Below are 27,701 nucleotides of genomic sequence, written 5' to 3'. Positions count from 1 at the left end.
TTTCTATTACTATGTTATTTCTAGCATTTAGATTTAGCTTTTTCTTCAAGCATTAAACTCTGTGTTAAAAATACATGTGTGATCTTATATGTTGTCTACTTTTTCCATTAGGGTTTTTAACAAATCATTCATCCCTACCCTATAGTTCCAACACATGTGTTATATATGACTTTTATACCAATGATTAATTTGTCTCTTCAGACTGTTTTTTTCTTACCTATTTGCATGCCATATACTTTTTTGTTTAATGGGAAACCTGCTTTATAGAACAGGGATTAGCAAACTGTGGCCCTCAGGTCAAATCAGGCATGCCAAATCAGAGCTGATGTTGTACAGCCCATGACACAGAATAATTTTTCATTTTTAAGTGTTTGAAAAAATCAAAAGAATAATAATATTACATGAAATGTGGAAATTATAAAATAGATTATATGTAAATGAAGCCATGATAATTAAAACTATTTCCAATATACATAATGCATGGTTTTAAAAAAAAAGTCAAATACATAGTAAATATTTTTCATGACATTAATCTTCATATTTATAATGCTCATCATCAGGTACCAGATAATATTTTTCTTCCATCAAATTAACTTTCTCCTTCAGTATACTCATTAGCTATTCTAAAGGTTAAGTCTTAAATAATTACAGAAATCCTCTATGGAAATTTAATCTCCAGTAATTATTGTCATCTTCTAATATCCATATAATTGTTCTTTATTTACAACCACAGATTATTTTAAGAAGTTAAGATAATCTACTAACTCCTAAATTTCAAAAACTTCCGTGTCTGAAGAGATATTTGAACTCCAACCTCTAAATATTTGGTCAAGATTTTGAATGATTTAAAACCTTTCATTCATTTGCATTCATCCAAACTCAAGAACCTGATTGTATTAACTTACACAGATATTTTTGTATTTTATTCTATAAACCCTTTTAACTATTTAGTGCATATTTAAAAAGTACAGAATGAAACAAAGCTAGCATTTTCAAGCTTTCCAATCTCCTTATAGATCTCAAAACTCGAAAGCAAAATGAAACAATTCAATGTTTTTGACATTGAAATTGGAATGCCACATATTTCATTTCCTTTAGCAACCCTTATGTCAATTTCATTTACTAGCAAGAGCAAAGTCATCTCTGTTAGGATAAGCATTTGAACTGTCAGAATCTGAATGGTTATACTGGACATAAGTAATTTATGTGTCAAAAAGCTCTTCTACTCAGTACCATCAACATCTATTGCATGTACTGTTGAGAAATATAGTTAAACCTTTCTAATGCATAGATTGATATTCAATGCCAGTCACATATGAGATAAATCATAGCTCTTTAAATCTTGATGGTGGGAAGGTTATAATTTCTTAGTCTATCTCCTTCTACTTTAGCTAATGAGAAATGTTTAGATAATATTTATAAGATTTGGTCATGTGTGTCCACACACATACACAAAAGTGTGTATATATATATTTTTTTCTCCTTTATCTATATCCCAGCATCTAGCTGGCTTATATTGCATTATATTATGGAAAAGAAGAAAAAAGAAAGGAACAAAATATTCACATATTATTTTTTGATGGAAAAAATTACCAAAAATATATAATATGTAAAAGATAGTTATCTTATAATCATCTTGTAAACATGTATATTATAAATATAATTATAATAATATATATTTACATAAATATAATTATAAATATAATTACATATATGTACATAACACCTTGAGTTACTCTTGTTTTAAGTTTAAAATTTGAGGTAAGAAGGTCTGATGTATATTGCTTCTTGGTAACCCGTTTACTGCATTGTATGAAACTAGTATGGCAGCATACCAAAAAAACTGGCAAAAAAATCCACATGCGAATCATCTAACTTACAAATGAAAGAAGTTAGTTCCTAGAGCAATAATCTGTTCAGGTAGAAGTGCAGAAATTCTTCCCTTCCATAATTAACAGCAAGTATTAGAAGGTAAGTATAGGAGACTAGTCAACAAAGAATACACATAATGTTGTAAATCAAAGTTACATTGAAGCAGTAGGAGAAAACATGTTCTCCTCATGAAGAAGATAAATATAATAAAGACTATGTGCTTGATGTAAACATATAGTCTTCACTAAAGATTATAAAATTCATTGGACATTTTAATCTGATTAGATGAGATATGATTTTTCTTTCTCCTGCTTTAAACTTTTTTTTAGTTTTTTTCATTCCTTCTTCTCATTTTGACCTTCTCCTTTTCTATTCTACAAATTTCCCACTAATTTGGAAACATATTGTCTTCAGAGGGCTTCATTAAAGTTTACTACAAGGGGCACCTGTGTGGCTCAGTTGGGTAAGTGTACCACTTCAGCTCAGGTCATGACCTCGTGGTTCATGAGTTTAAGCCCTGCATAGGGCTTGTTATTGCGGGCCTGGAGCTGTCTTTGGATCCTCTGTCTCCCTCTCTCTCTGCCTCTCCCCACTCATGTGCCTGTGCTCCCTCTCTCTAAAATAAACGTTAAAAAAAAGTTTACTACGAGATTTATATAAATGTATTCTGCCTTTTTGTTTTTCAAGTGAATGTGGGTCACATACTATGTGAAAAATAAGAAACTAAGACAATAAGATGATTGAAAGTATCATAAAGTAAATAATATTAAAATATCACATTTTCGTCTAGGCATACCTAATATTTGCTTATCTATTGTTTACCAGGGTTATTTTACTAACAGTTGCCCGGGTGGTTTAACCCAGAAGCTGATCCACTCTGATTTACTAAATTGTTTGTAAGACTTCTGTCTCACCTTTTTTTTCTTTTTACTCCTTTGCAAGGGCACATATCAACTGTGACCAGAAAGTATGGTATGTTTAGTCAATAGGCTTTATGTTCTTTCCCAAGGTATGCCTAAAGATATTCAGGAACTTACTCTTTCCATACTTAATATATGTGGAAAATTAAAATGAAATTAATATATAGAGAGCTCTAAATATTTCAGAGCATTTTAAATATAGCATAATTTAAAAATTATTTAATATTTTCATCTAGTGATATTATGCTAAGTGAAAAAAGTCAGTCAGAGAAAGACAAGTATCATATGATTTCACTCATGTGGAATTTGAGAAACACAACAGATGAACATAGGGGAAGGGAAAGAAAAATAAGTTAAAAACGGAGAGGGAGGCAACCCATAAGATACTCTTAAATACAGAGAAAAAAACTGAAGGTTGCTAGAGGGGAGGTGGGTAGGAGGCTGGGTTAAATAGGTGACAGGCATTAAGAAGGGCACGTTTTAGGATGAGCACTGGGTGTCTTATGTAAGAGATGAATCACTGGGTTCTACTCCTGAAGCCTTGACTACACTGTGTGTTAACTAACTGGACTTTAAATTAAAAAAATAAAAGTTTTTTTGAGTATTTAAATAGTGATTTTAGACATCAAAACAAAAGATGTATTTCATATAAACCAAAAAGGCATTATATTGTCTATCACCTATATGAAGGTTGGGTAAAGGTTGGTTTACATATAGCCTAGACTAGCCTTTTTATTTTTATTTATTTTTTTAATTTTTTTAATGTTTATTTATTTTTGAAAGAGAGAAAGAGCATGAGCGGAGGAGGAGCAGAGAGAGAGGGAAACACAGAATCTGAGGCAGGCTCCAGGCTCTGAGCTGTCAGCACAGAGTCCAATGCAGGGCTTGAACCCATGAGTGGTGAGATCATGACCTGAGCTGAAGTCAGCCACTCAACTGACTGAGCACTCCGGTGCCCCATAGCCTTTTTTACTTTCAAAGAAATAATGCAGGCCTATTACCTTTTCTTTTCCATAACATCAATATGAAGAAAATTCTATTTCTTCAAATTAGTTTTTTCTGGATAAAGACCAAGCTTAGGCTAGTATGTAAAACAAAAGAAAAAAACTATTAATTGTGTTTTGTTTGTGATGTATATTCTGAAAGTTGTCTAGGTAAAACTTTTATGCTTTCACTAACACGAGTGCATTTTAATCCTTTTCCATGGTCCTTCCATTAGTTAGCTTCAGTAAATGTTTCACAATGTTATCAGCTGTAATAAACTCAGAATCTGTAATCAAAAAAGAAAATCAAATCAAATAATAGTCAAATAGGGAAATTAAACAAAATACTGTAGAGTACTATATATAAAATCAGACACTGAATACAATTGCAGATAGTTGTTTTGGTGAATGGACACTATATTTCTTGCTGCTTTTCATCACAAAGTAGAAAGCCTATTTTATTTCATGCTAATAAAATTGTAAGGAGTTATGCATATGGTACTAAATTTGTACTGGATGGAGTTAGAAAACAAGACTTTATTCAAAACTATTGCAGTAGGAAGTGATACTACTGCAATATGGAGAGAGATTGAACTCAATTCCACTGAAGCAAAAAGACAGTGTAGTTTTGAAACAGGAGGGTGAGTTAATCAAAAAGTACTAAAGAACATTAGAGACATTAGTCAATGTGACTGTGTCATATGTGTTTGCTGACTGGTGCTTACTGAAGTTAGGTTCTCACCTAACACAGGGTGGGAGATAAAGAATCTATCTTCAATGATTACATTTCAACGAGATGGCTTTCAAGCCCTTGAGAAAGACATTCCTGGGTTGAACAACTGGCAATAGACAGGGAAAAGATTTATCTACATTCCAAAGAGCAGAGAAAGAATTTGGAATTATGTGTTTTTTAGAGTAAATACTCTAAGAAAAGGGGGTTTAGAGGTCTACAGTCAAGAACAAACTTGCCTTAATTTTTGTCAAGCTGAGGAGGAAATTGAGGCCATCTTGGTTAATATCACATGATTTATTTTAGTTTATTTCAAATAGTTTATACTATCTCAATATGAACACAATATGATACAATGTTAAATATTTAATGATAGGAAATGTTTGAGAGAAGACAATATTACATGTAAGAAGTTAAGAAAAAATGATTTATGACTCAGAATGTGAAACAGACATTCCATATCATGCTGGTTTTTTAAAGAATCACTGGATACTGGACAGATGTGACGTTTATTATTTTGGTGGTTTTGTTTGGTATTGCAGGAAGTAGAAAAAGCACAGATGAATGATATAGAATGGATTTGCTAGAATTAATAACTGGTCAATTGTTACATATAATTCTGATTTGGTAAGTTAAATGCATCTATCCTATTCTTTCTTGAATCTGTGGCGGCATGATGCTCATCAAAATACTATTGTAATTCTATTAATCAGCAGGTAATGAACAATGGAAATGTAAAAGGGTGCACACATATAAGACTTGAACAGTATTTTCAAAAACTCTCTTGGCATGATTGGAGAGTAAATAGTTGGGGAATGTAGGCATGACAAAAAGAATGACATCATCATGGTGACAGTGTAATTTTGTGGATGAAATTTCTCCTAACCTTGAAGACAGCATAGATCTCCAGCCTTTTATGACCCAGGGAGATAATGTAACCCTGGCTAACATTTTAGAAGTTAATACACAGTTGGAGTTGTTTTTGTAAAATTAGCTTGAAACAAAGGTAACTTTCACTGTAGGGCTGAAAGAGTACATGCTCAGGGCAGGAAAGATTGGTGCAGAAATGATCAGGATTTGAAATGGAATGCCAGAGTCGTGTTTGGGAAAAAAAAAATAAGATCATCATTCTCTTGGGAAATTTAGCTCTTAATGATATAAAAGCAGATAGATGAGAATAAACTAATATCATTATTCAATATATCCTAGGAAAAGGTCAGGTCCTATGTTGTCAAACTTTCTGTGAAAAAAAGGAGTATTGGCTCTGAAAGTTTAGGATCAGGGAGGCAAAGCCAAAGTAGAATTGGTAAGACTGAACACTACATGCTGTTGGTGGTACTTGGAATGGAAGAATAGAGTTGGATCTTTTAAAGAGTTGGTTTAGAGGTTTCTGTACATAAAATATTTCCAGCCAAAATGCAGACGTTACCAATTCATACAGTGGTATGCATACCCCATGTTTGTCATCAGGTAGTTAGCTAACTATGTGTTTTGTCTTTTGTGCCTTAAGGAAGGGCTCTGTTTTAAAACCAGTATATTCTGTTTAATTAGTGTTAAACAATTGGAAATCCTTGTCATTCTAGTCATTGGTGGAGGATGCATGGCCAATGAGTAGGGGAAGAATCTATCATTACATAGGTGAGATTTGAAGAAACCCATTGGCTTAGAGCCCCTTACAAAAGTAGGCATTTTGTGTATTAAATGACTTTGTTATAAAAAAAATTGTAGTACAGCTTATGCCTACTTCTTTCCAAAACTTCTTGATTGTATCCAGGAGGAAAACAGAGACACAGAAATTCACTTAGGTCAGTAGTACCTAAAAAAACAGCACCAACTACTCTGCTTTCACATCTGTTATTTGTAGTGTAAACATGAGCATCTGCTCATGGTGGTCTTTTGCTCATGGCAAATTACTTTCAATGGAGATGGATTGGAGAGTGGCTGACTTCTCAGAAAATGATGAGAAGATTTGGAACCATAAATTGTCAGGAAACAACTATCTGATTATAGCCCATCTGGCAAGCTGCATGATTCAGAAAGAACAGGGCTTGGAGTTAGGAGGTTTCTTCAATGGCACTGTGTAAATACCTAAAATCAAGGTGATAGGACGTTAAAGAACAAAATTCTCAGTGTATCACCAAATCAAATGGGGGCACTGAAAGGAAACATTAAGGTATAGATTAGAATCAAGAATCAAGGCTGGAGTGGCACTTGCCTGGCTCAGTCTGTTAAGTGTTCAACTTTGGCTCAGGTCATGATCTCATGGTTTATGAGTTTGAGCCCTGAATCATGCCCTACACCGAGAGTATGGAGCCTGCTTGGGATTCTCACTTCCCTTTCTTTCTCCCCTTCCCCCATTAGTGAGGGCATGCACACACTCTCTCACTCTCTCCCAAAATAAATAAATGAACTTTAAAAAAAGAGTAAAGGCTGGAAAGACTAAAACACGCAGGTAAGTGTCAATACTGAAGTCACTGAGGTTCAAGTTCAGGGCTCTTTGCATTTAATTGATACGAAGTTCTAGGTGTATGGATTGTTTTTTTTAAAAAAAAGCAGAAAAGATGCTAGTGTCTATATTATATCTCTAAAAATGAATGACTACTTAAAGCCTGGATCCACATAATTGATGTCTTCTGTATAACTCCTATCCTTTTGATAAATCTTCACAGAGCATTTACTATTTATTAGACTCTACTACAGAGTGAACACACAATGGCTAAGGCACAATCTACTTTCGAAGATGCCAATGTCTAGCATTGAAGACTACATTAGCTCTCTATTGCTGTGTAACAAATTACCAAATATTTAGCAGCATAAAATTACACATTTATATTGTGTCAAAGTTTCTGTGGTTCAAGATCTGAACATACTTTAGAAGAGTCCTCTTCTCAGGGTCTCAAAAGATGGGGATGGAGGCTTCAGCCAGCTTAGGTTTTTATCTTCAGGTATGACTAGGGAAAAATCTGCTTCCAAGTTTACTTAAGTGGTTGAAAGATTCATTTCCTTGAGATTATAGGACTGAGAGCTCTGACTTACTGCTCCAATTTATCTGCCAGCGGCTGCTTTTAATATCTGGGAGCCACCCTCAGCTTCTAGAGGCCGTCTTGCAGTTCCCAATGGACTTCCACAATTTTTGCCTCATGACGTTATTCTCAATATGGCCCCGTATTTCATTAAGACAGCAAGTAAAATCTCTAGAGAAGCCTTGCGATAGCAAGATGGAGTCCTATATAATGTAATTGTGAGAGTGATATCCCATCACCTTTGCCATAGACTATGGATTAGAAGCAAGTCACAGGTTCTGTGTATACCCAGGGAAACAGGGTTACACACAGTCATGAACACAGGCAGGGGGAACATTGGGGAGCCACCTTACAGTTTGTACACCACAAAGACTGTGATATAAGTAGAAATGCAAATCAAAATTGTAAGAGCCAAGACAAATACACAACTAAAATGAAAACTGTAGACAAGAGGGAACTAATTTGTTATATGGATTGCAAATAGAAGAAGAAATCATGAATATCAATTTAGAGAATTTGTTATATGAAGTAATTACCCCAAAATGAGTAGTAATCTGACTGGATAAGAAAGGACCCAAGAAATTCTAAGAAAGTAAACATTATGAGTAGCAATGCAAAATTTAAAGATAATGACATATATGGGATAAGCAACTTTATATAGTGAAATATAAGATGCAGAGAAATAGACAAGCTAGAGACAAGGATTAGGTCATAGAGGCACTGGTAGAGCTCTGTAAAACTTTAATTCCATTTAAAAATCATAGTTCCATTAAGTACTCATTCTTAAGGAGATCATCAATCAAGGTTGGGTCACAATCTAAAGATGAAAGTGGGAGTATGGAGGAAGAAGCATGTAGGAAAATATCCCAGGTGTATTCCAATATACCTCTTGTTCCACGACTTATTAAAATCACTGCATTAAGTGATTTATGGTAGAAATGTGCCATGCTTAGTTTTTTTTTATACTTGATAGCTATTCCAGTAGTGATGTAAAGATATATTGGAATAATAAGAGATGGCAGATAAATAATGAGGGCTGGAATGAATGTGATGGCAATAACAATGAAGTGAAGTGGGTAGATTTAAGAAATACCTAGTAAATGTGTCGAATGTGGCGAATGACTGTCTGAAATAAGAAGAGAGTGCAGAAATAGTCAAGGCTTCCTCCTCCAATTCTGCCGGTGGTAGCTGCGATGATAGCATTACCAACTTAACTGAGAAAGAATGGAAAAACAGGATTGATGGTGACAGTTAATAACACTTTTCAAGATATTGATTGTGAATTGCCTATGGTAGACCAAATTCTAAGAATGACCTCCCACTCCAATGAATCACTCTTGGATAACCTCATGCCCTTCAAGTGTAGTTGGAACACTGAATATGATATGCTATCATTCCCATGACTATGATACATCATATGGGAAAAGGAAGATGCATAGCCTTTAAGAGTAATCTGGATGGTGGCAGACGGGGAAGACAAAAAAAATTTGAAGTGTAAGGAGGATTTAATGCTATCTTAAAGACGAAGATACCGAATAGCAGTCTATGCAGAAGATATGAGGTGTGATCTTGGTAATGTGAGAGGGTGGAAAGAGGGTGCAAGGTTTAGAGTAAAAAATGGACAGGTGTAATTTCCAAGTATGACTACACTTGACTACAAAATTAGAAATGGTTATAGAAGGATTTTCAAGTCAAGGAGCATGTGCACATAGTCAATACATTGGAATTGTCAAAAATTCATTATGTTACAAAATTGAGAGGAAAAATTCTGAGTTATAAAATCCAAATCAACCCATGACCCTCTGTCAGAAAAACAGTATTGTCGAGTACACAGTTGAACCGAGTAAATGGGAGGACTTGACCTTTTTAAAGGTCAAAAAAATAACAAGCAGCTCTACACTAATTGATATTGGTGTGTTCATTGTAAATGGCAGAGAGCAGGGGAAGGAATCAATGACGAGCAGCCTGGGAGAAACTTGCAAAACAGATATGTCAAAAGAGACGACAAGATTTAGTGAGTGCTGAAAGACATATGAAGGAGAAATAAGAAATAGGGGGATTTTGGCTGTTTGCTTAGTCCTTGGGTGTTTTCAGATTGCATGCAGAAGCAGAAGGTGGAAAAATTTTGTCTAAAAAATGAGGAAAAGGTTTTACTTTTTAATGTTAATTTCCTGTGTATCAGCTGCCTTTGTGAAAATGAAACCGAATTACAGTACCAAACTTCTATGAGGACTAGGGAGGAATATGTTCAAAGGGGAGTAGGTAAAAAGAAATAGAAAAATTAAGGGCCTTACAATCAACCTAGAGCGGGTTTCCAGTCACTTCTAAGATTTGTGAAATCTGACAGCTATAAAAAAAATTCTAGATTCTAATTTATCCTATAGAAATTAGATTTCTACACATGATTCTCATTTTTGTAATATAGTTAAACAAAGTGTAAAGTGGTTTATTTTATGATAATGAGTAAGTACTTGGTAAATATTTTTATTTCTTTAGAATTATCGAAGGATAACAGAAGGACATCTCTATTGAACACTATGGAGGAATCTGTGGCTGCATTGCAATGATCATGATTCTTTAATATAATTTTATAGCTAGGAGCTCATGGTTAAGAATTTAAGAACATACATTTAAGTCCGAATCTCATGCTCCTTTCTTTAACATTTCTTATGTTAACCAGGAAACTAGATAGAGATGATAAATAAAACTAAAGTAGATGATAAAGGTGATATGAAGTCCCAGTTTTACAAGAGGACGGCACACGTGCATACACACAAATACAGTCCACTGCTATTTAGATATTTATGTCCTCAATTGAAATTATCCTCTTACTCCATTTATTAATTGATAATTATAACTTATCATTTCTAATGGTTAACTTACAGTTTTCAGAGACAGTATCTTAAGCACTTTACATTAATACAAACACAGCCAATTACTGAATTGCCAGTTTAAGACAAAAATGTATAATGCATGGGGCGATTTGCTGTCTATTTAGAGATGCCAGATGAAGAATATTTTTAAGAAGAAAAGTAAGAGAAATCATTTTCATCAAGCTATTCTCAGCTGTAAGTCCTAGAGATTTTATGAGGAAAAATACTGTTCTATAAAATAGTGAAATGAAACATAATTTAACTTGTCATATGAGAGTGAAAATAATGAGTAATTTTTGCATTGAGCATTAAAAATGCAAACCCTGAGAGAAATTTTCAATATAACATTTTAACAAATTCTGAAATTCATGTTCCATTTCATTTCTAGTCATTTTCAGAAGATAATAATACAAACCAAGACAAACCACACTTCAGTTTTAAAGTATCACTCTGTAAATGAAATTTCTAGAATGATCAACAACCTTTTGCTAATTGCAAAACAAATGCATCATACTGCAGAGATTCTCCATTTTTTGGCTGGGATCATCTGTCAATGACACGAAGTAACTTAGAAAACCTTAAAAATATGTATAATATGTGTATTAAAAAGTATTGCTGGTTCTGGAATATTGTTTTGTTATTTTATTATTAAAACATAATAGAAATAGGTAAATACATGATTTTCAAATTTTGGAGTAGACCGAAATTAAGAATAATAACAGTAACTAGCATAGCTAACATACCAAATGGTTTGTAGGTGTCAGAATATTATTTGAATTAGTTACATAATTTGTACAATAATCTTACTATATAACACTAATCTTATCTTCATTTCTACAGATAAAGAGGTTGTGATTCTCTCACTTAGGACAGGGGCCCAGTCATCTGTATTTTTCATAAGATTCCTAGATGGCATGGATGCAAATTACATTTTCAGAAGTGGACTAAAGCATATTTTGTACTAATTAAAATATATTGTCATTAAAATCTTGTCTATACACATGAAACTTCTCTGATTATCTTGTACTGTAAGTTCAGTTAACTCATGATCTAAAAACTCACTGATTCATTGAGTGTTTCAAGGTTCTAGATATATTTTCTAGAACTGAATTATTTTTAGAGAGAAAATATTCTAATTAGGAAATTCCAGGAATCTTCTTGCCTCCAATAGATTGATGTTCTCTAGTGATTTGACATGTTTTACACACTGCACATGTTTAGATCTGAAATATGATACATAATACACCTTTTCTTTACAATAGCATATGAGATGCTTAATTTTCACTCTGTAATTAAGTCAGCATATCAACAAAACTCACAAATGTTCACTATACAAAGTATTAAGTAGTTGATTAGTTTTTTAAGCTTATTTATTTTGACAGAGAGCAAGTGAGCTAGGGAGGGGCAGAGAGAGAGGGAGAGAGAGAATCCCAAGCAGGCCCCACACTGTCAGCACAGAGCCCAATGCAGGCTGAAACTCATGAACCATGAGATCATGACCTGAGCTGAAGTCAAGAGTTGTATGCTTAACTGACTGAGCACCCAGGTGCCCCAGTAGTTGATTAAGATTTAATCAATAAAGGGTAGTTAAGTGTCATATATCAAAATGGCCAACTAAAATTCTGTCTCACCAGATTCAGATAATTTAGAAGGATGTCAATCTTACCCTGTGGCTTTATGTTGAGCAGATCTACTGCCTTGAATGCTCAGTCTTTCAGGACATACACTATTTAAATCCCTTCAATATGTAATACTTTCTTCTGTCTTGTGCCTTACATTCTTACTGAGAAACATTGTTACCGAGATCTTGACTTGGCAATTAAAAATTTCCCACAGAAAAATATGGGAAAAATATATTTACAGTTTTAGTTTCTAAATCTAGGCTCTCTCTCTCTTTTCGCACATCCTCACCCCACCGTCCCTATATCTCTGCCACACACAAAACCACAATGAGAACTTGAAGGATGCTTCAGCAGCAATTTAGGCACTTAAAAAAATGCAAAATATTAAGCAAGTAAGTACACAATAATAATGAATTTTTTACAAAATTCAAGTTAAAGAAAACACATCTTTATTTTCTATTGTAATATCTTAATTACATATGTGTCATAATTATGTATATGTATATATATATATATATGCCATTTTGATGGAAAATAAAGACATGCACTCACTTTGACTTAAATTTTTAGAGGCAACCATAAGAATTAAAACCGTATTTTGATCAAATTGTCTATTCTTAGTTGGGGTATTCAATGGTGCTTGTTTCCAATCTAATAATGGTGGCTATTAAAATTCAAATAATTGCCTGGCATTCTTTTTTTTTTCTTTAAATATCATAGCATGCCAGATAGAGTACTGAGTGGTACATGTTCCCGAGAGAATTTCATATTTGAACTTTTAAAATGCATATACATTCTCAAGAGTTTTTTGTCTTATATTACCATTTTAAAAGTGTGTGGGAGAGAACCCCAACATATAGAAAGTTCAACTTAATGAGAACTTCAAGAACATCTTATTAGAAACTGTCAGGATAGAGATTAAAGAACCTGAGGTCATTACAAAACTAGTGGCTGCAATGGGAACTAACCCTCTAACACTTAGGTTTCCTGACACATCCCAGCTGGATTTATTCTATTCCATGTGCCATTTTTTCCCTTTTCTAAGGTTAAAAACAGCAATAAAATATACCAAAATCTATCCCTGGTTTGATTCTGGATATGTAGAAAATGGATTGGTGGAGACACCCTAAATTTCAAATTTCAGGGAGAATATGTGGGTACTCTAAGTTAGACCTGTACTTGTCCATGATTTTAGACTGTAGCTGCTAAGACTGCATCTATTTGGTATGAGACAATGAGTTAACTTTTATTAACCTTTCACTTTGTGCAATACACTGCTCTAATGATTTCTATGTTTCAGTCTGTTTAATTATTATTGGTTTTGTATTTTAATTATTACACAAAACTATGGTGCTATTTTTGATTCCTTTAAAGAAAATTGTGATACCGACTGAAAACATTAAATGGCCACTCTGTCTTTTTGAAGGAAATATCCCTGTCACGAAAAGATACTGAATTTAAGAAGTTGATTTGTATTAAGACCATATCAATAAGACTAAATAATGACACCACAGGACACTTATTCTGAAAGCCAATTCAGTCATCTGTGTGGACGATATTAATAATTGTAGAAAATGGTCATTATTTCAGCCTCAAATACCTAGACAATTTGAATTTGAATAGACTCAGACTTGATGTCCTAGACTCTGGGTCTGAAGTTCTCTCTTGTCCAGCAAGAGAGCGGATGCAGGATTGAAATGTGAGAGAAGCTAATGTCCAGGGGGAGTCAAGAGCCCCAAATAAGGGTCTTTGCTCTGATTTTATTAGGGTCAGAAGGCTTACAAGTGTGCACAAAGAAAGAATGAGACTGTGAACATTAACTCAAGGGCATGAGGGGAAAAGGGGGCATTGAAGACATACGGTGTTACAGATTTGGGTCAATACAAAACAAAGTCCTGGAGTTGGGCAGATGGTTGTTTACAGCAGGCATGAGGAGCTACCTTAGGGTCAACAGGCACCTTTATTTTGCTAATTAGCTCTGCTCAGTCAACTTAGCCCTGCTGTGGTCTATAGCCCTGTTTATGTGTTTACCTAATTTGGTCCTTCCCTCCTGTGAAAGCAGCTTCTGCTATTCTAAGTTGGGGGGTGTTACTACCCTGAAGACCTAATCTTGTTTACCTCATTTTTGACGCTTTCATTCTGAGGACTTTCTTTTCCTATATCTTAGTCCTATGCTGGGGGCCTTTGCCCTATTTACCTAATCTTGTTTATCTAATCTTGGATACCTTTATCCTGTGGCTTTCTATTTCTTTATGCCTTGTTAACCCATCAGTGTAAGCTCAGGGAATTCCTAAGCTTATTCCTCACAACTTGACCTTTTCTTTAGGTGAGGTGCTGACAGGAGACCATTTTGAAGTTATATTCTTGCTCAAAGTCATATAACTAATTGCAACAGAATGGTCAAAAATGCTTTTCCTTTGTTTTGATGTTAGAGAATTTGAGTTTTTAAGGAAAGGAATTTGTGAGAGAGTATATGTCAAAAATAATCTATAACTAAACAGAAAATGTGTGTAATGCAGACACTAGTAACAGCTCAAAGGAGCAGTCAATGCTTCAAAAATGACTGTGAAGTTTCCTCCTCTGGAAGTGTCATGATTAGGAGCAAATAATAATGTATAAATCTACTATTTTACCCCATCTCTAGAGCATAGGACTGAGGGTAATTGAGTGACCAGCAACCTTTCTTTATTGTAATGTAGGCTCTGGTCTTTGCTAGAGATTGTCATTTTCAAATGTGAGATTTTGATGGAGACTGTCAGCAGCTGATATACCATTGGTGATTTTGCCTTTTATATACACATGTAGCAGGTGATGAATCTCTGATTTAATTAGCATATTTTCCTAGTCTATGAACATCACAATGAGCAGGTCATATTCCCCTGAACAAATAAAAGTGGAGTTATAGGGGTAGGGTGTGTTAGTTGACTCTATTACTTAAGTAGATGAAAAACATTTATAATAATGAAACTGAATTCAAGGATTTCATCCTAAGTACATTATGTCTATTGCAACTAACTAAGCAGAGTGAAAATAACTGTGATTCATTTAGAAGCTGAGAAATTTTCCAATAGCCAAAATTTCATGAACTGACTCTATATTATAGATACGACTTCTAAATTTTTGGTTGTTTATTTCCTTTAGGCACACTTTTTTTTTTAATTTTTTTTTAATGTTTATTTATTTTTGAGACAGAGAGAGACAGAGCATGAATGGGGGAGGGTCAGAGAGAGAGGGAGACACAGAATCGGAAGCAGGCTCCAGGCTCTGAGCTGTCAGCACAGAGCCCAACGCGGGGCTCGAACTCACAGACCGTGACATCATGACCTGAGCCGAAGTCGGACGCTTAACCGAGTGAGCCACACAGGCGCCCCTCCTTTAGGCACACTTTTAATGAAGCAAGATGAGAATTTCATTAATCTCTATTTACTATTGGTAACTAGTAAAAAAAATTTAGGTGCAATATGTGCAATTTTATTTGTAACTGAAGTACAGTTGACTTTTAAAATGTTTTATTTTTAGTTGCATTTTTAAGGTTGTCTCTGTTCAAACAGATTTTTGTCATGTTTTTTTTTCAATGTTTATTTATTTTTGAGAGAGAAAGAGAGTGGGGGAGGGGCAGAGAGAGAGGGAGACACAGAATATGAAGCAGGCTCCAGGCTGTCAGTGCAGAACCAGATGCGGGGCTCGAACTCACCAACTGCAAGATTATGACCTGAGCCAAAGTCGCTTAACCAACTGAGCCACCTAAGCACCCCATGTTTATTTGTTTTTAATGTTTATTTATTCTTAAGAGAGAGAGATAGACAGAGACAGTGCACAAGTGAGGGAGGGGCAGAGAGAGAAGGAGACACAAAATCTGAAGCAGGCTCCAGACTCTGAGCTGTCAGCACAGAACCTCATGCAGGGCTCAAACTCACAAACCCTGAGATCATGACCTGAGCTGAAGTCGGATGCTTAACTGACTGAGCCACTGAGGTGCCCCTGTCATTATGTTTAAAATGATTCCAAAGTTTTTCTTTCCGCTACCACTACCTATTTAAGATCTATATGCTTTATATATGTTTTATACCTTAATAAAAAATACATTAAAAAATTTACAGAACCACTTACAAGGAGAAATAGACAAATCCACAATTATGACAAGATATTTTACATACCTCTCTTAGTAACTGATAGAACAAGTAGATTTTAGAAATCGGTGAGAATGTAGAATATCTGAATGACATGATCTGCAAACTTGATCTAACGGGCATTATATGAAACATTGAACCTAAGAACTAAAGAACATGCATTCTCTTCAAGCTCACCTTGACATTTACAAATCTGGCTACATGTTGGTATAATGCAAATCTCAACAAATTTCAAAGAATTAAACTCATTTAGTTTTTTTTTTTACTGTAAGACAATTAAGGTAAAGAGAAATTTATAATGATAATCAGGACATTCTATATATTTGGAAATTAATAAATACACTTAAAAAATTTGTTTAATGTTTATTTATTTTTGAGGAAGAGAGAGCATGATCAGGGGAGGGGCAAAGAGAAAGGACGGGAGACACAGAATCTGAAGCAGGCTCAGGCTCCGAGTTGTCAGCACAAAGCCCAATGTGGGGCTCAAACCCACAAGCAGCGAGATCATGACCTGAGCTGAAGTCAGACGCTTAACCAACTGAGCCACCCAGGCGCCCCGATAAACACACTTTTAAATAGCCCACAGGTCAAAGAAGAAATCACATGAGTAGGAATTAGAGTTTTTAAATAAGTTATGATAAAAATACATGTTGAAACTTTTGCACTGCAGTTAACACCATGCTTGGAGGCAAATTTATACTTTTATTTATTTTTTTTTTTAATTTTTTTTTAACGTTTATTTATTTTTGAGACAGAGAGAGAGACAGAGCATGAACGGGGGAGGAGCAGAGAGAGAGGGAGACACAGAATCGGAAGCAGGCTCCAGGCTCCGAGCCATCAGCCCAGAGCCTGACGTGGGGCTCAAACTCACGGACTGCGAGATCACGAGATCGTGACCTGAGCTGAAGTTGGACACTTAACCGACTGAGCCACCCAGGAGCCCCTATACTTTTAAATGCATATATTAGAAAAGAAGAAATGCTGAACATCAGTGAGCTAAGTACCATCTCAAAAAGCTAGAAAGCGAATTTAATCACTTTAGTCTTTATCATTTCTATACCCTTTCAGTGAAGATGTTATAATGTATTTTAATTACCAGTTTTCTTAATCTCACCAGAAACAGTGATCTATGAGTTCCTTGGGGGGATCATGTCTTATTCCTTATATCCCCAGTTCCTATTAGAGTACCTTGTACAAGTTGATACTTGTTTGAACTGAATTAAGCTCATCATCAGTGCCTTAGATTGTTAGATCCCCAGAGTCTCAGACCCAAGGGCTTACAAAAGCCAGGCAGGTGTTATGAAGGATGGGGCACACTATAAACTGGAGAGCACATGCCCCATCTGAAGCAGGACTGCTGCTTTTTAACCCCAGGTGGTTGTTGTGGTGGGAGAATGCTGGCCTGGTATGGCTAGATCTCACCTACTCGTTTATAAGAAGGCAGAAATTCAGATTTCAATGTGAAATCTCCATTTTTAAATGTTAGAAGCAGATATTCCTATTTAAATACAATAGTTTACTTCTATGTTTTCTATTCAATTAATGATTTCCTAAATTCTCTGTGTATTTACTTCCAAAGTTTCATTTGACTATAGTTATTGTAGCATTAATCCATGAATTCTGTTTTCCCATTTGCTTTTATGTACAACTAACCTGATACTTGTACTCTTGTGCTATTAATTTAATCAGAGTGTTTGACTTCCTTAAGAAGTTAATATATTGCATAATACAATCAGTATTCAGTGTTGAAGAAAATTACTAATAACAATTTATTGGTATACTTTTTTCCTGCTTTTAATTTTGACTCATTTCCTAGATCCACAATTAACTTAATGTGAAAAAAAACCAAAGTTTACAAAATTAACCTATTTCTGACCTGAAGTGAAGAATTAGGCAGGGAGTAGAAAGGGAATAAAGCCTAAAGCTGTCCACTGTAAAGGTCTACCTTCTTGTGAAAGAGCTATCCACTCACTGTGTGGCCTTAATTTCCCTGACTGTTTCGTTGATATAATGGAAGTGTTGGGCAAGATAATAACTTGGATATCTCCCAGCTCTATTATTTTTTCTTACAGAAAACTTAACATTACGGTAAAAAAATATGGCAAATATTTGTTACATTTTTTTATTATATTGAGTTTTTCTTGGCATTTTTCAGAAAGAATTATGTAGCTGACACAATGCCAAATTGTCACCTTTTAAATGATTCTTTGAAAAAATAATGCCCACCAATATCCTACAGTAGTAATTAATGTGAAGTAATCCATTAACTGTATGTGTTGCTTTTTATTTTTTCCAATTCTGTCCCTTTCATAATTAGCCAACAAAACAGAACATTAGGGAAAAGGAAAGAGGGAGAAAATATTATGAACAGTACAAAAACACTGTCACTGACAAATTAATATAGCATAGTCTCTTGGTTCTATTTTCATGGCTGGTCTTCTAATTTTGACTTGCAGAGGATAACTCTTACAGAATTAAATCCTAAAATTGGGTACCTGCCCTTCCCCTCTTATCTCTTTCTTTCTCTTGCTCTTTCTGTTTCTCTCTCTTTCTGTCTTGCTCTGTCTCTCTGTCTCTGTCGTCTGTCTCTCTCTCTCTCTCTCTCTCTCTCTCTCTCTCACACACACACACACACACACACACACACACACACACACACACACACTGTGCACACAACCATAACATCAATTTGAAGAAAATTTCAGTAGTTATTTCAGCACTAAGTAACAAATGCAAAATGTAAGCAAGTAAACATAAAATAGTAATGAATTATTTTCATCTCTGTGCTCCCTACTTAAAGTATTAAAAATTAGAAGCATATAAGCAAGTATGCTATGGCCACATGGTGAGTCTGTGGCTATATTCAACTCTAAAATAAAATACTTCTATTCAAGAACCTGTTGCTGCAAGTTGGATTTATGTAAGAAAAAGTGTATTGCTGGGCATTACCATGAAATGTATGCAATTTGAAGGTTTACTTATTTGTACGTTTAGCTTCATATAATGAAGGAAACACAGGAAAAAACATTCTTGATTGATGCAACATCAGATTTAAATGGAAATAAATGATTTTTCTGCAATTCTTAAAGGAAAACCAAAATGATAAAATTATTCTCTTTGCTAGTAAGCTTTGTTAAGTTTTGACAGTTTCCTGAATTTGGAACTTTTGATGAAGGGTAGTATCTTGATTTTATGAACTAGAAGAATCTAATGCAGGTTGGTTGCCTTTGCCTCTGGTTTTTGCAGAGACAAAAGAAAGTAAATGCAACAAAAGGAGTTTAAACTGGAAAATTTCCCAGGTTGCTGCTTTAGTTAGTCTTTCTTCAGGTTCAGTTCCCACTTTTTAACATGTAAAATATTCAGTTTAAATCTACACTACACAGAGATATATGCAGTGTCTGAAAATAAAGAGTGAAATAGAATTTAATTGCACTGGAGTAAAAAAAAAATAATAAACTGGCACCATTCATTTCACTGTTTTTATATTGTAAAGTATAATGTTTTCATTTTATTCTGACCTGATTATTACAGTATCTTTTATAAGAGCACAACCATTCTTTTCCGCTTAATATGCTTTTAACGCAAAAATATTTAAAATATTATTTCAGTTTGAGGCACCTGAGTGGCTCAGTCGGTTAAGTGTCCAACTTTGGCTTAGGTCATGATCGCACGGTTCATGAGTTCAAGCCTGGCATGGAGCTCTCTGCTGTCAGCGCAGAACCCACTCTGGATCCTCAGTCTCCCTGTCTTTCTGCTGTTGCCCCACTCACGCATGCACGTGCTCTCTCTCTCTCTCTCTCAAAAATAAACATTGAAGGAAACATTTAAAAATGTTAAAAAAATAATATTTTGATTTAAATTTTATTACACATATTTAGAAACATAGGCATTTTTGACAGTGAGTGAACAGTGAATAGATTAGTTGACAAATTAATTTTGTGTTCATTATGAAGACACAGGCTTTGAAAATAATATCCATCGTATTCCAAAGGAGGATGTAGATGTAATGCTAGTGTGGATAGAAGTGGAAAAGCACAGCAAATTCTAAAGAGAAGCTTATATAAGGGTAAATTCTGGGGGCAGCAATAATTTTAAATCTTTCTTAGAATATTTATGATGATAAATATCAGAGATATTATGACTTATATCTCCTATATTGGTACCCATGTGTTCTGGAGAGAGAATTTGTTGGCACAACTCTCTAGAGTAGAAAAAATGTTTTTTCATTTTGCATATTCTTTTGCTTAAATGGGAGCAAATATATATATGAAATCACCATGAGCAATCTTCACACAAGGAACTTTGGCATATTAATAATTAAAAAATAGAAGATTTCGTTTGCTCAGAATCTACATAAATACATATATTTCACTTCTTTCTGCCCTGATTATGGTTTCCTTTGATAAAAAATGCATTATGTATCTTGAACTCTAATGTCATAACCAGTTTTAAAACATAGTAATTAACTAAAGCATTTCAAAAATTGCTGTTAACATTCCTATTTTGTTAATTTTAACATCAGTAGCCAATAATTTTGACATATTAACCATAGTGGCCAAGAAAAAACAAACAGATGACTCATCGAGTGCTGCTGTGTACTATACACAAATGCTTAATTATTTTACATGAATAAGTACATTTTACTTGACGCCATTTTTTTCAGCATCTGGAAAGCTGATTTTCTTGTTATTTAATTCTCTAGGTCAAGTGGCCTTTTTACATTATAACTATAAGGGTAATTAATATAAAAAAATTAGTATTTCCCATTTCCATGCTATGTGAGCATTTAAGACCCCATCAGCTAGGTAGTTACCTATATTGTATTATTTGGAAGTTAGTTAAAGACCACTTACGAAAACCTATTTTGGATGAAAAGTATATTTTCTAACATTCCAAATGGCCTTTTCTCTTTAATCACTGGAAACACTCTTAAAAATGGAACCATGTAACTTGGGACATTAACTTCCAATTAATCATGAGCCCCTAACCATTTTATATTGTTGTAAAACAGACCCTCTCTCACAGGATCTGAGGCAACATGGTAACACTTATGCTTATGGTAACATTGGAATGTCATTGAACCTCTTTAGATTCCTCACCTTGGCTATTGTTGCCGTGATCTAGAAATAACAACATGTGCTTGAGAGAATTATTATTAAGATTAAGAAAAAAAGTATGTGAAACTGCCTAATTAATGATCTGGGATATAGTAGACACTCAATTTTCAGTTAAATGCATATAAGAAAGACACAGTTTTTTGTGGAGGAAAAGATCTGAATTTTTTTCAAGCAAGAAAAGGGTTGGGGGTTACTTTTGGGCAAAGTAATAAAGTCTCAAAGAATAGCCCTGAAAGGGAAAGAATAACAAATATCTTAAAGAGGTATTCCCCAAAGTGGGGAAGAACAGGGCAAAAGACAGATTTTTACCAATCATTGAATGTTGTGATTACACATGCATCTCTATTTATGTACACATATTCTAATGTTATGTTACCCTAATGCTATAAATATGTAGTATGGCAAAAAACTTCTGGAAATTAATACTTTTTAAAATAACCTAGAATAAAGCATAATTTATATAAAATAAAATTTGACAATTTTAATTTTACAGTTAGATGAGTTCTGGAAAATGTATGCTGTCATGTAAATGCCACCACAATCATGAAATAGAACATTTTTTATCACCCAAAAGGCTCCTTGGTACTCATGTGTAATCATACCTCTACTCTATCTCCCACCTGGGATCCTTAGTAACCCCTGATATAACCACTGTCTGTTCTAAAATGTTCATATAAATGGAAGCATACAAGTGGTAGGTTTTTTGTATTTGGCTTTTGTCACTTAGCATAAAGATTTTGTGTCCATTCATGTTGTTGCATCTGTCAATAGTTTGTTCCTTTATATTGTTGAGTAGTAGTCTCTTTTATGGACACAACTAGTCTAACTATTTAGGTTATTTCTGGAGTTTTATTTTTTTCTTTCTGTTATTAATAAAGTTGCTATAAATATTTAAGTATAATTCTGTGTGGATATTGTTTTTATTTCTTTTGAAAAAATACAGGCATGCAATTGCTAGGTTGTATGATAATTGTATGCCAAATGAATTTGCTAAAATTCTTTCCAAAGTATCCATAGCAATTTCCTTCCAACCAGCAATGTAAAGCATTTTATTTGCTTCACATCCTCTCCAACACATGTTTTTAACTGTCTCTTTACTTCTAGCCAATCTAGAGGATGGGCAAGGGTACTTATTTCCTGTTCCCTGATTCAAAGCTTGATAATATATTGAACAGGTTTACAATTGCTAAATTCCCATTCCTATATTTTCTTGGATGAAATACTCACCAAAATGTTTGTCCAAGTTCTTGAGGGCTATTTTTCTTCCAATATTTCATTTTAGGGAATCTTTATATATTCTCAACTCAAGACTTCCTCAGAATTATGCTTGGAAAAAATTTCTGCCAGTTTTTGGCTTGCCATTAAACTTTCTTTAGAGCATCCTTTGGAAGCAGAAGTTTTCAATGTTTTAGAAGTCCAATTTAATCTTTTCTTGTGTTTTATAGTTTCTACATTTTTCTGTTTAATCTTAAAAATCTTTGCTTAAATAAGGTCACACAGAGTTTTCTCCTGTTTTCTAGTTTTAATTCTTATTTTAGGTCTAGCAGTCATTTTTATTTATTGTGTCCTATGTGGGAAGTAAAGGTACCAGTTTATTTTTTTTCCCTTTATATGTGGACATTCATTTCCTTAATATCATATGTTTAAAAACTATCTTTTAACCTATTGAATCACCTGTTAACTGTGTCAAAAATCAGTTTACCATATATGTATGGATCTCTTAATTTTGTTCCATTGATCTGTATGTGTATCTTTATTATAAATATAATACTGTCTTCATAACTACAGCTTTATAGTAAGTGTACATCATCCATTTGTTCTTTTTTTTTATTTGTTTTGCTTATTCTCAGTTCCTTGCACCTTAATACACATTTTAGATAAGTCAGTTTCATTCTTTTATAATCATAATTGGACTTGTCTTGATTAAATAGATCAATATAATTATCATAAGAATAAGGTGTCTTTCAGTCCATGAACATACGTATCTCTCCATATATTATAATAGTCATTAATTTTTGTCAGCAGTATCTTATAGTGTTCAGGGTCCAAGTCTGGAACATATTTTGTTAAATTATCCTTAAATGTTTCATAGTTTGGTGATATTTACATGACTTTTTTTTTCAGTTTCAATGGCCAGTTGTTTGTTGCTAGTGTAGTGTGTGTGTGTGTGTGTGTGTGTGTGTGTGTGTGTATCTTAAATACTGCCCTGCTAAACACAAGTATTAGTTCTACAGATTTCTGTAGAGTCCATGAGATTTTCACGGGATTTTTCCCTTACTTTATTATTATACTGACTAGAACATCCAATATGATCTTGAATAAGAGTGGTGAGAGAAATGTTTACTTTATTCCAGATCTGAGGGGGTAGACACAGAGAACTTTACCTTTGAATGTGATCTGAGCTCTGAGTTAAATATGGACCCTATTAACCTGGTTGAAAAGCTGTCTTATAATCTTTTTTTCCCTTATTTATTTATTTATTTATTTATTTATTTATTTATTTATTTATTTTTAAACATTACATCCAAGTTAGTATGCATATAGTGCAACAGTGATTTCAGTAGTAGATTCCTTAATTCCCCTTACCTACTTAGCCCATCCCCCCTCCTACAACCCCTCCAGTGACCCTCTGTTTGTTCTCCATATTTAAGACTCACTTGTGTTTTGTCCCCTTCCCTGTTTTTATATTATTTTTGCTTTCTTTCCCTTATGTTCATCTGTTTTGTGTCTTAAAGTCCTCATATGAGTGAATTCATATGATATTTGTCTTTCTCTAATTTTGCCTAGCATAATACCCTCTTGTTCCATCCACCTCATTGCAAATGACAAGATTTCATTCTTTTTGATTGCCTAGTAATACTCCATTGTGTATATAGATACCACATCTTCTTATCCATTCATCCATTGATGGACATTTGGGCTCTTTCCATATTTTAGCTATTGTGGATACTACTGCTATGAACATTGGGGTGCATGTGCTCCTTCGAAACAGCATACCTGTATCCCTTGGATAAATACCTAGTAGTGCAACTGCTGGGTCGTAGGGTCATACTATTTTAATTTTTTTAGGACCCTCCATAATGTTTTCCAGAGTGACTGAACCAATTTGCATTCCCACCAACAGTGCAAAAGAGATCCTCCTTCTCCACATCCTCGACAACATCTGTTGTTGCCTGAGTTGTTAATGTTAGCCATTCTTACACATGGGAGGTGGTATCTCATTGTGGTTTTGATTTGTATTTCCTTGATAATGAGTGATGTGGAGCATTTTTTCATGTGTCGGTTGGCCATCTGGATGTCTTCTTTGGAGAAGTGTCTATTCATGTCTTTTGCCCATTTCTTCACTGGATTATTTGTTTTTGGGGTGTTGAGTTTGATAAGTTCTTTATAGATTTTGGACACTAACCTTTTATCTGATATGTCGTTTGCAAATATCTTCTCCCATTCAGTTGGTTGCCTTTTAGTTTTGCTGGTTGTTTCCTTCACTGTGCAGAAGATTTTTCTTTTGTTGAGGTCCCAGTAGTTCATTTTTGCTTTTGTGTCTCTTGCCTCTGGAGATGTGTTTAGTAAAAAGTTGCTGCAACCAAGGTCAAAGAGGTTTTTGTCTGCTCTCTTCTCAAGGATTTTAATGGCTTCCTGTCTTACATTGAGGTCTTTCATCCATTTGCAATTTATTTTTGTGTATGGTGTAAGAAAGTGGTCCAGGCTCATTCTTCTGCATGTCACTGTCCAGTTCTTGCAGCATCACTTTCTGAAGAGACTGTCTATTCCATTGGATATTCTTTCCTACTTTGTCAAAGATTAGTTGCCCATATGTTTGTGGGTCCATTTCTGGGTTCTCTATTCTGTTCCATTGATCTCAGTGTCTATTCTTGTGCCAGTACCATACTGTCTTGATGATTACAGCTTTGTAATACAGCCCTACGTCCAGGATTGTGATGCCTCCTGCTTTGGTTTTCTTTTTCAAGATAGCTTTGGCTATTCAGGGTCTTTTCTGGTTCCATACAAATTTTAGGATTATTTGTTCTAGCTCTGTGAAGAATGCTGGTGTTACTTTGATAGGGTTTGCATTGAATATGTAGATTGCTTTGGGTAGTATCGACATTTTAACAATATTTGTTCTTCCTATCCAAGAGCATGGAATATTTTTCCATTTTTTTGTGTGTCTTCTTCAATTTCTTTCATAAGCTTTTATATTTTTCAGTGTATAGATTTTTCACCTCTTTGGTTAGATTTATTCCTAGGTATTTTATGGGTTTTGGTCCATTGTAAATGGGATCGATTCCTTGATTTCTCTTTCTGTTGCTTCATTGTTGTTGTATAGGAGTGCAATCAATTTATGTGCATTGATTTTGCATACTGCAACTTGGCTGAATTCATGGATCAGTTCTAGCAGTTTTTTGGTGGAATCTTTTGGGTTTTCCATATAGACTATCATGTCATCTGAGAAGAGTGAAAGTTTGACCTCCTGGCCGATCTGGATGCCTTTTATTTCTTTGTGTTGTCTGATTGCAGAGGCTAAGACTTCCAAATCTATGTTGAATAACAGTGGTGAGAGTGGACATCCCTGTCTTGTTTATGACCTTAGGGGGAAAGCTCTCAGTTTTTCTCCACTGAGGATGATATTAGCATTGGGTCATTTGTATATGGCTTTTGTGATCTAGAGATATGATCCTTCTATCCCTACTTTCTTGAGGGTTTTTATCAAGAAAAGATGTTATATTTTGTCAAATGCTTTCTTTGCACCTATTGAGAGGATCATGTGGTTCTTGTACTTTCTTTTATTGATGTGATAAATCATACTGATTGTTTTGTGGATATTGAACCAGTCTTGCATCCCAGATATAAATTCCACTTGGTTATGGTGAATAATTTTTTTTTTAATGTACTGTTGGATCGGTTGGCTAATATCTTGTTGAGGATTTTTGCATCCATGTTCATCAGGGAAATTAGTCTATAGCTCTCCTTTTTAGAGGGGTCTTTGTCTGGTTTTGGAATCAAGGTAATTCTGGCTTCATAGAAAGCATTTGGAAGTTTCCTTCCATTTCTATTTTTTGGAACAACTTGAAGAGAATTGGTATTAACTCTTCTTGAAATGTTTGGCAGAATTCCCCTGGAAAGCTATCTGGCCCTGGACTCTTGTTTCTTGGGAGCTTTGTGATTACTAATTTGATTTATTTACTGGTTATGGACTTGTTCAAACTTTCTATTTCTTCCTGTTTGAGTTTTGGTAGTGTATATGTTTCTAGGAATTTGTCCATTTCTTCCAGATTGCCCATTTTATTGGTGGATAATTGCTCATAATATTCTCTATTATTGTGTTGGTTGTGATCTCTCCTCTTTCATTCTTGATGTTATTTATTTGGGTCCTTTCCTTTTTCTTTTTGATCAAACTGGCTAGAGGTTTATCAATTTTTTTTTTTAATTCTTTCAAACAACCAGCTTCTGGTTTCATTGATCTGTTCTACTGTGTTTTTTGTGTGTTTTTTTTTTCTGGTTTTGATAGCATTGATTTCTGCTCTAGTCTTTATTATTTCCTGTATTCTGCTAGTTTTGGGTTTTATTTGTTGTAATTTTTCCAGGTCTTTAAGGTATAAGTTTAGGTTGTGTATCTAAGATCTTTCTTCCTTCTTTAGGAAGGCCTGGATTCCTATATACTTCCCTCTTATGAACAACTGCCTTTACTCCATCCCAGAAGTTTTGGGCTGTGGTGTTATTATTTTCATTGGCTTCCATGTTCTTTTTAATTTCCTCTTTAAATTCTTAGTTAGCCCATTCATTCTTTATTATGATGTTCTTTAGTCTCCAAGTATGTGTTATCTTTCCACATTTTTTCTTATGGTTGATTTCATGTTTCATAGTGTTGTGGTCTGAAAACATGCACAGTATGATCTCAATCTTTTTGTACTTGTTGAGGGCTGTTTTATATCCCAGTATGTGATCTATTCTGGAGAAAGAACCATGTGCACTGGAGAAGAATGTGTATTCTACTGCTTTAGGATGAAATGTTCTGAACATATCTATTAAATCCATCTTGTCCAGTGTGTCATTCAAAACCATTGTTTCCTTGTTGATTTTCTGTTTAGATGATCTGTCCATTGTTGTAAGTGGTGTGTTGAAGTCCCCTACTATTATGCTATTATTATCAATGAGTTTCTTTATGTTTGTGATTAATTATTTTATATAGTTGGGTGCTTTCATATTTGGGGCATAAGTGTTTACAATCGTTATTTCTTCTTGATGTATAGACCACTTAATTATGATATAATGCCTTTCTTCATCTCCTGTTACAGTCTTTATTTTAAAGTCTAGATTGTCTGATATAAGTATGGCTACTGCAGCTTCTTTTGACGACCATTAACATGATAGATGGTTCTCCATCCCCTTACTTTCAATCTGAAGGTGTCTTTAGGTCTAAAGTGGGTCTCTTG

The sequence above is a fragment of the Panthera leo genome, chromosome C2 (assembly GCF_018350215.1).
Source record: "Panthera leo isolate Ple1 chromosome C2, P.leo_Ple1_pat1.1, whole genome shotgun sequence".
Classification (NCBI taxonomy): Eukaryota; Metazoa; Chordata; class Mammalia; order Carnivora; family Felidae; genus Panthera; species Panthera leo.
The sequence above is the reverse complement of the archived record's forward strand: the minus strand, read 5'-3'. Positions refer to the sequence as shown.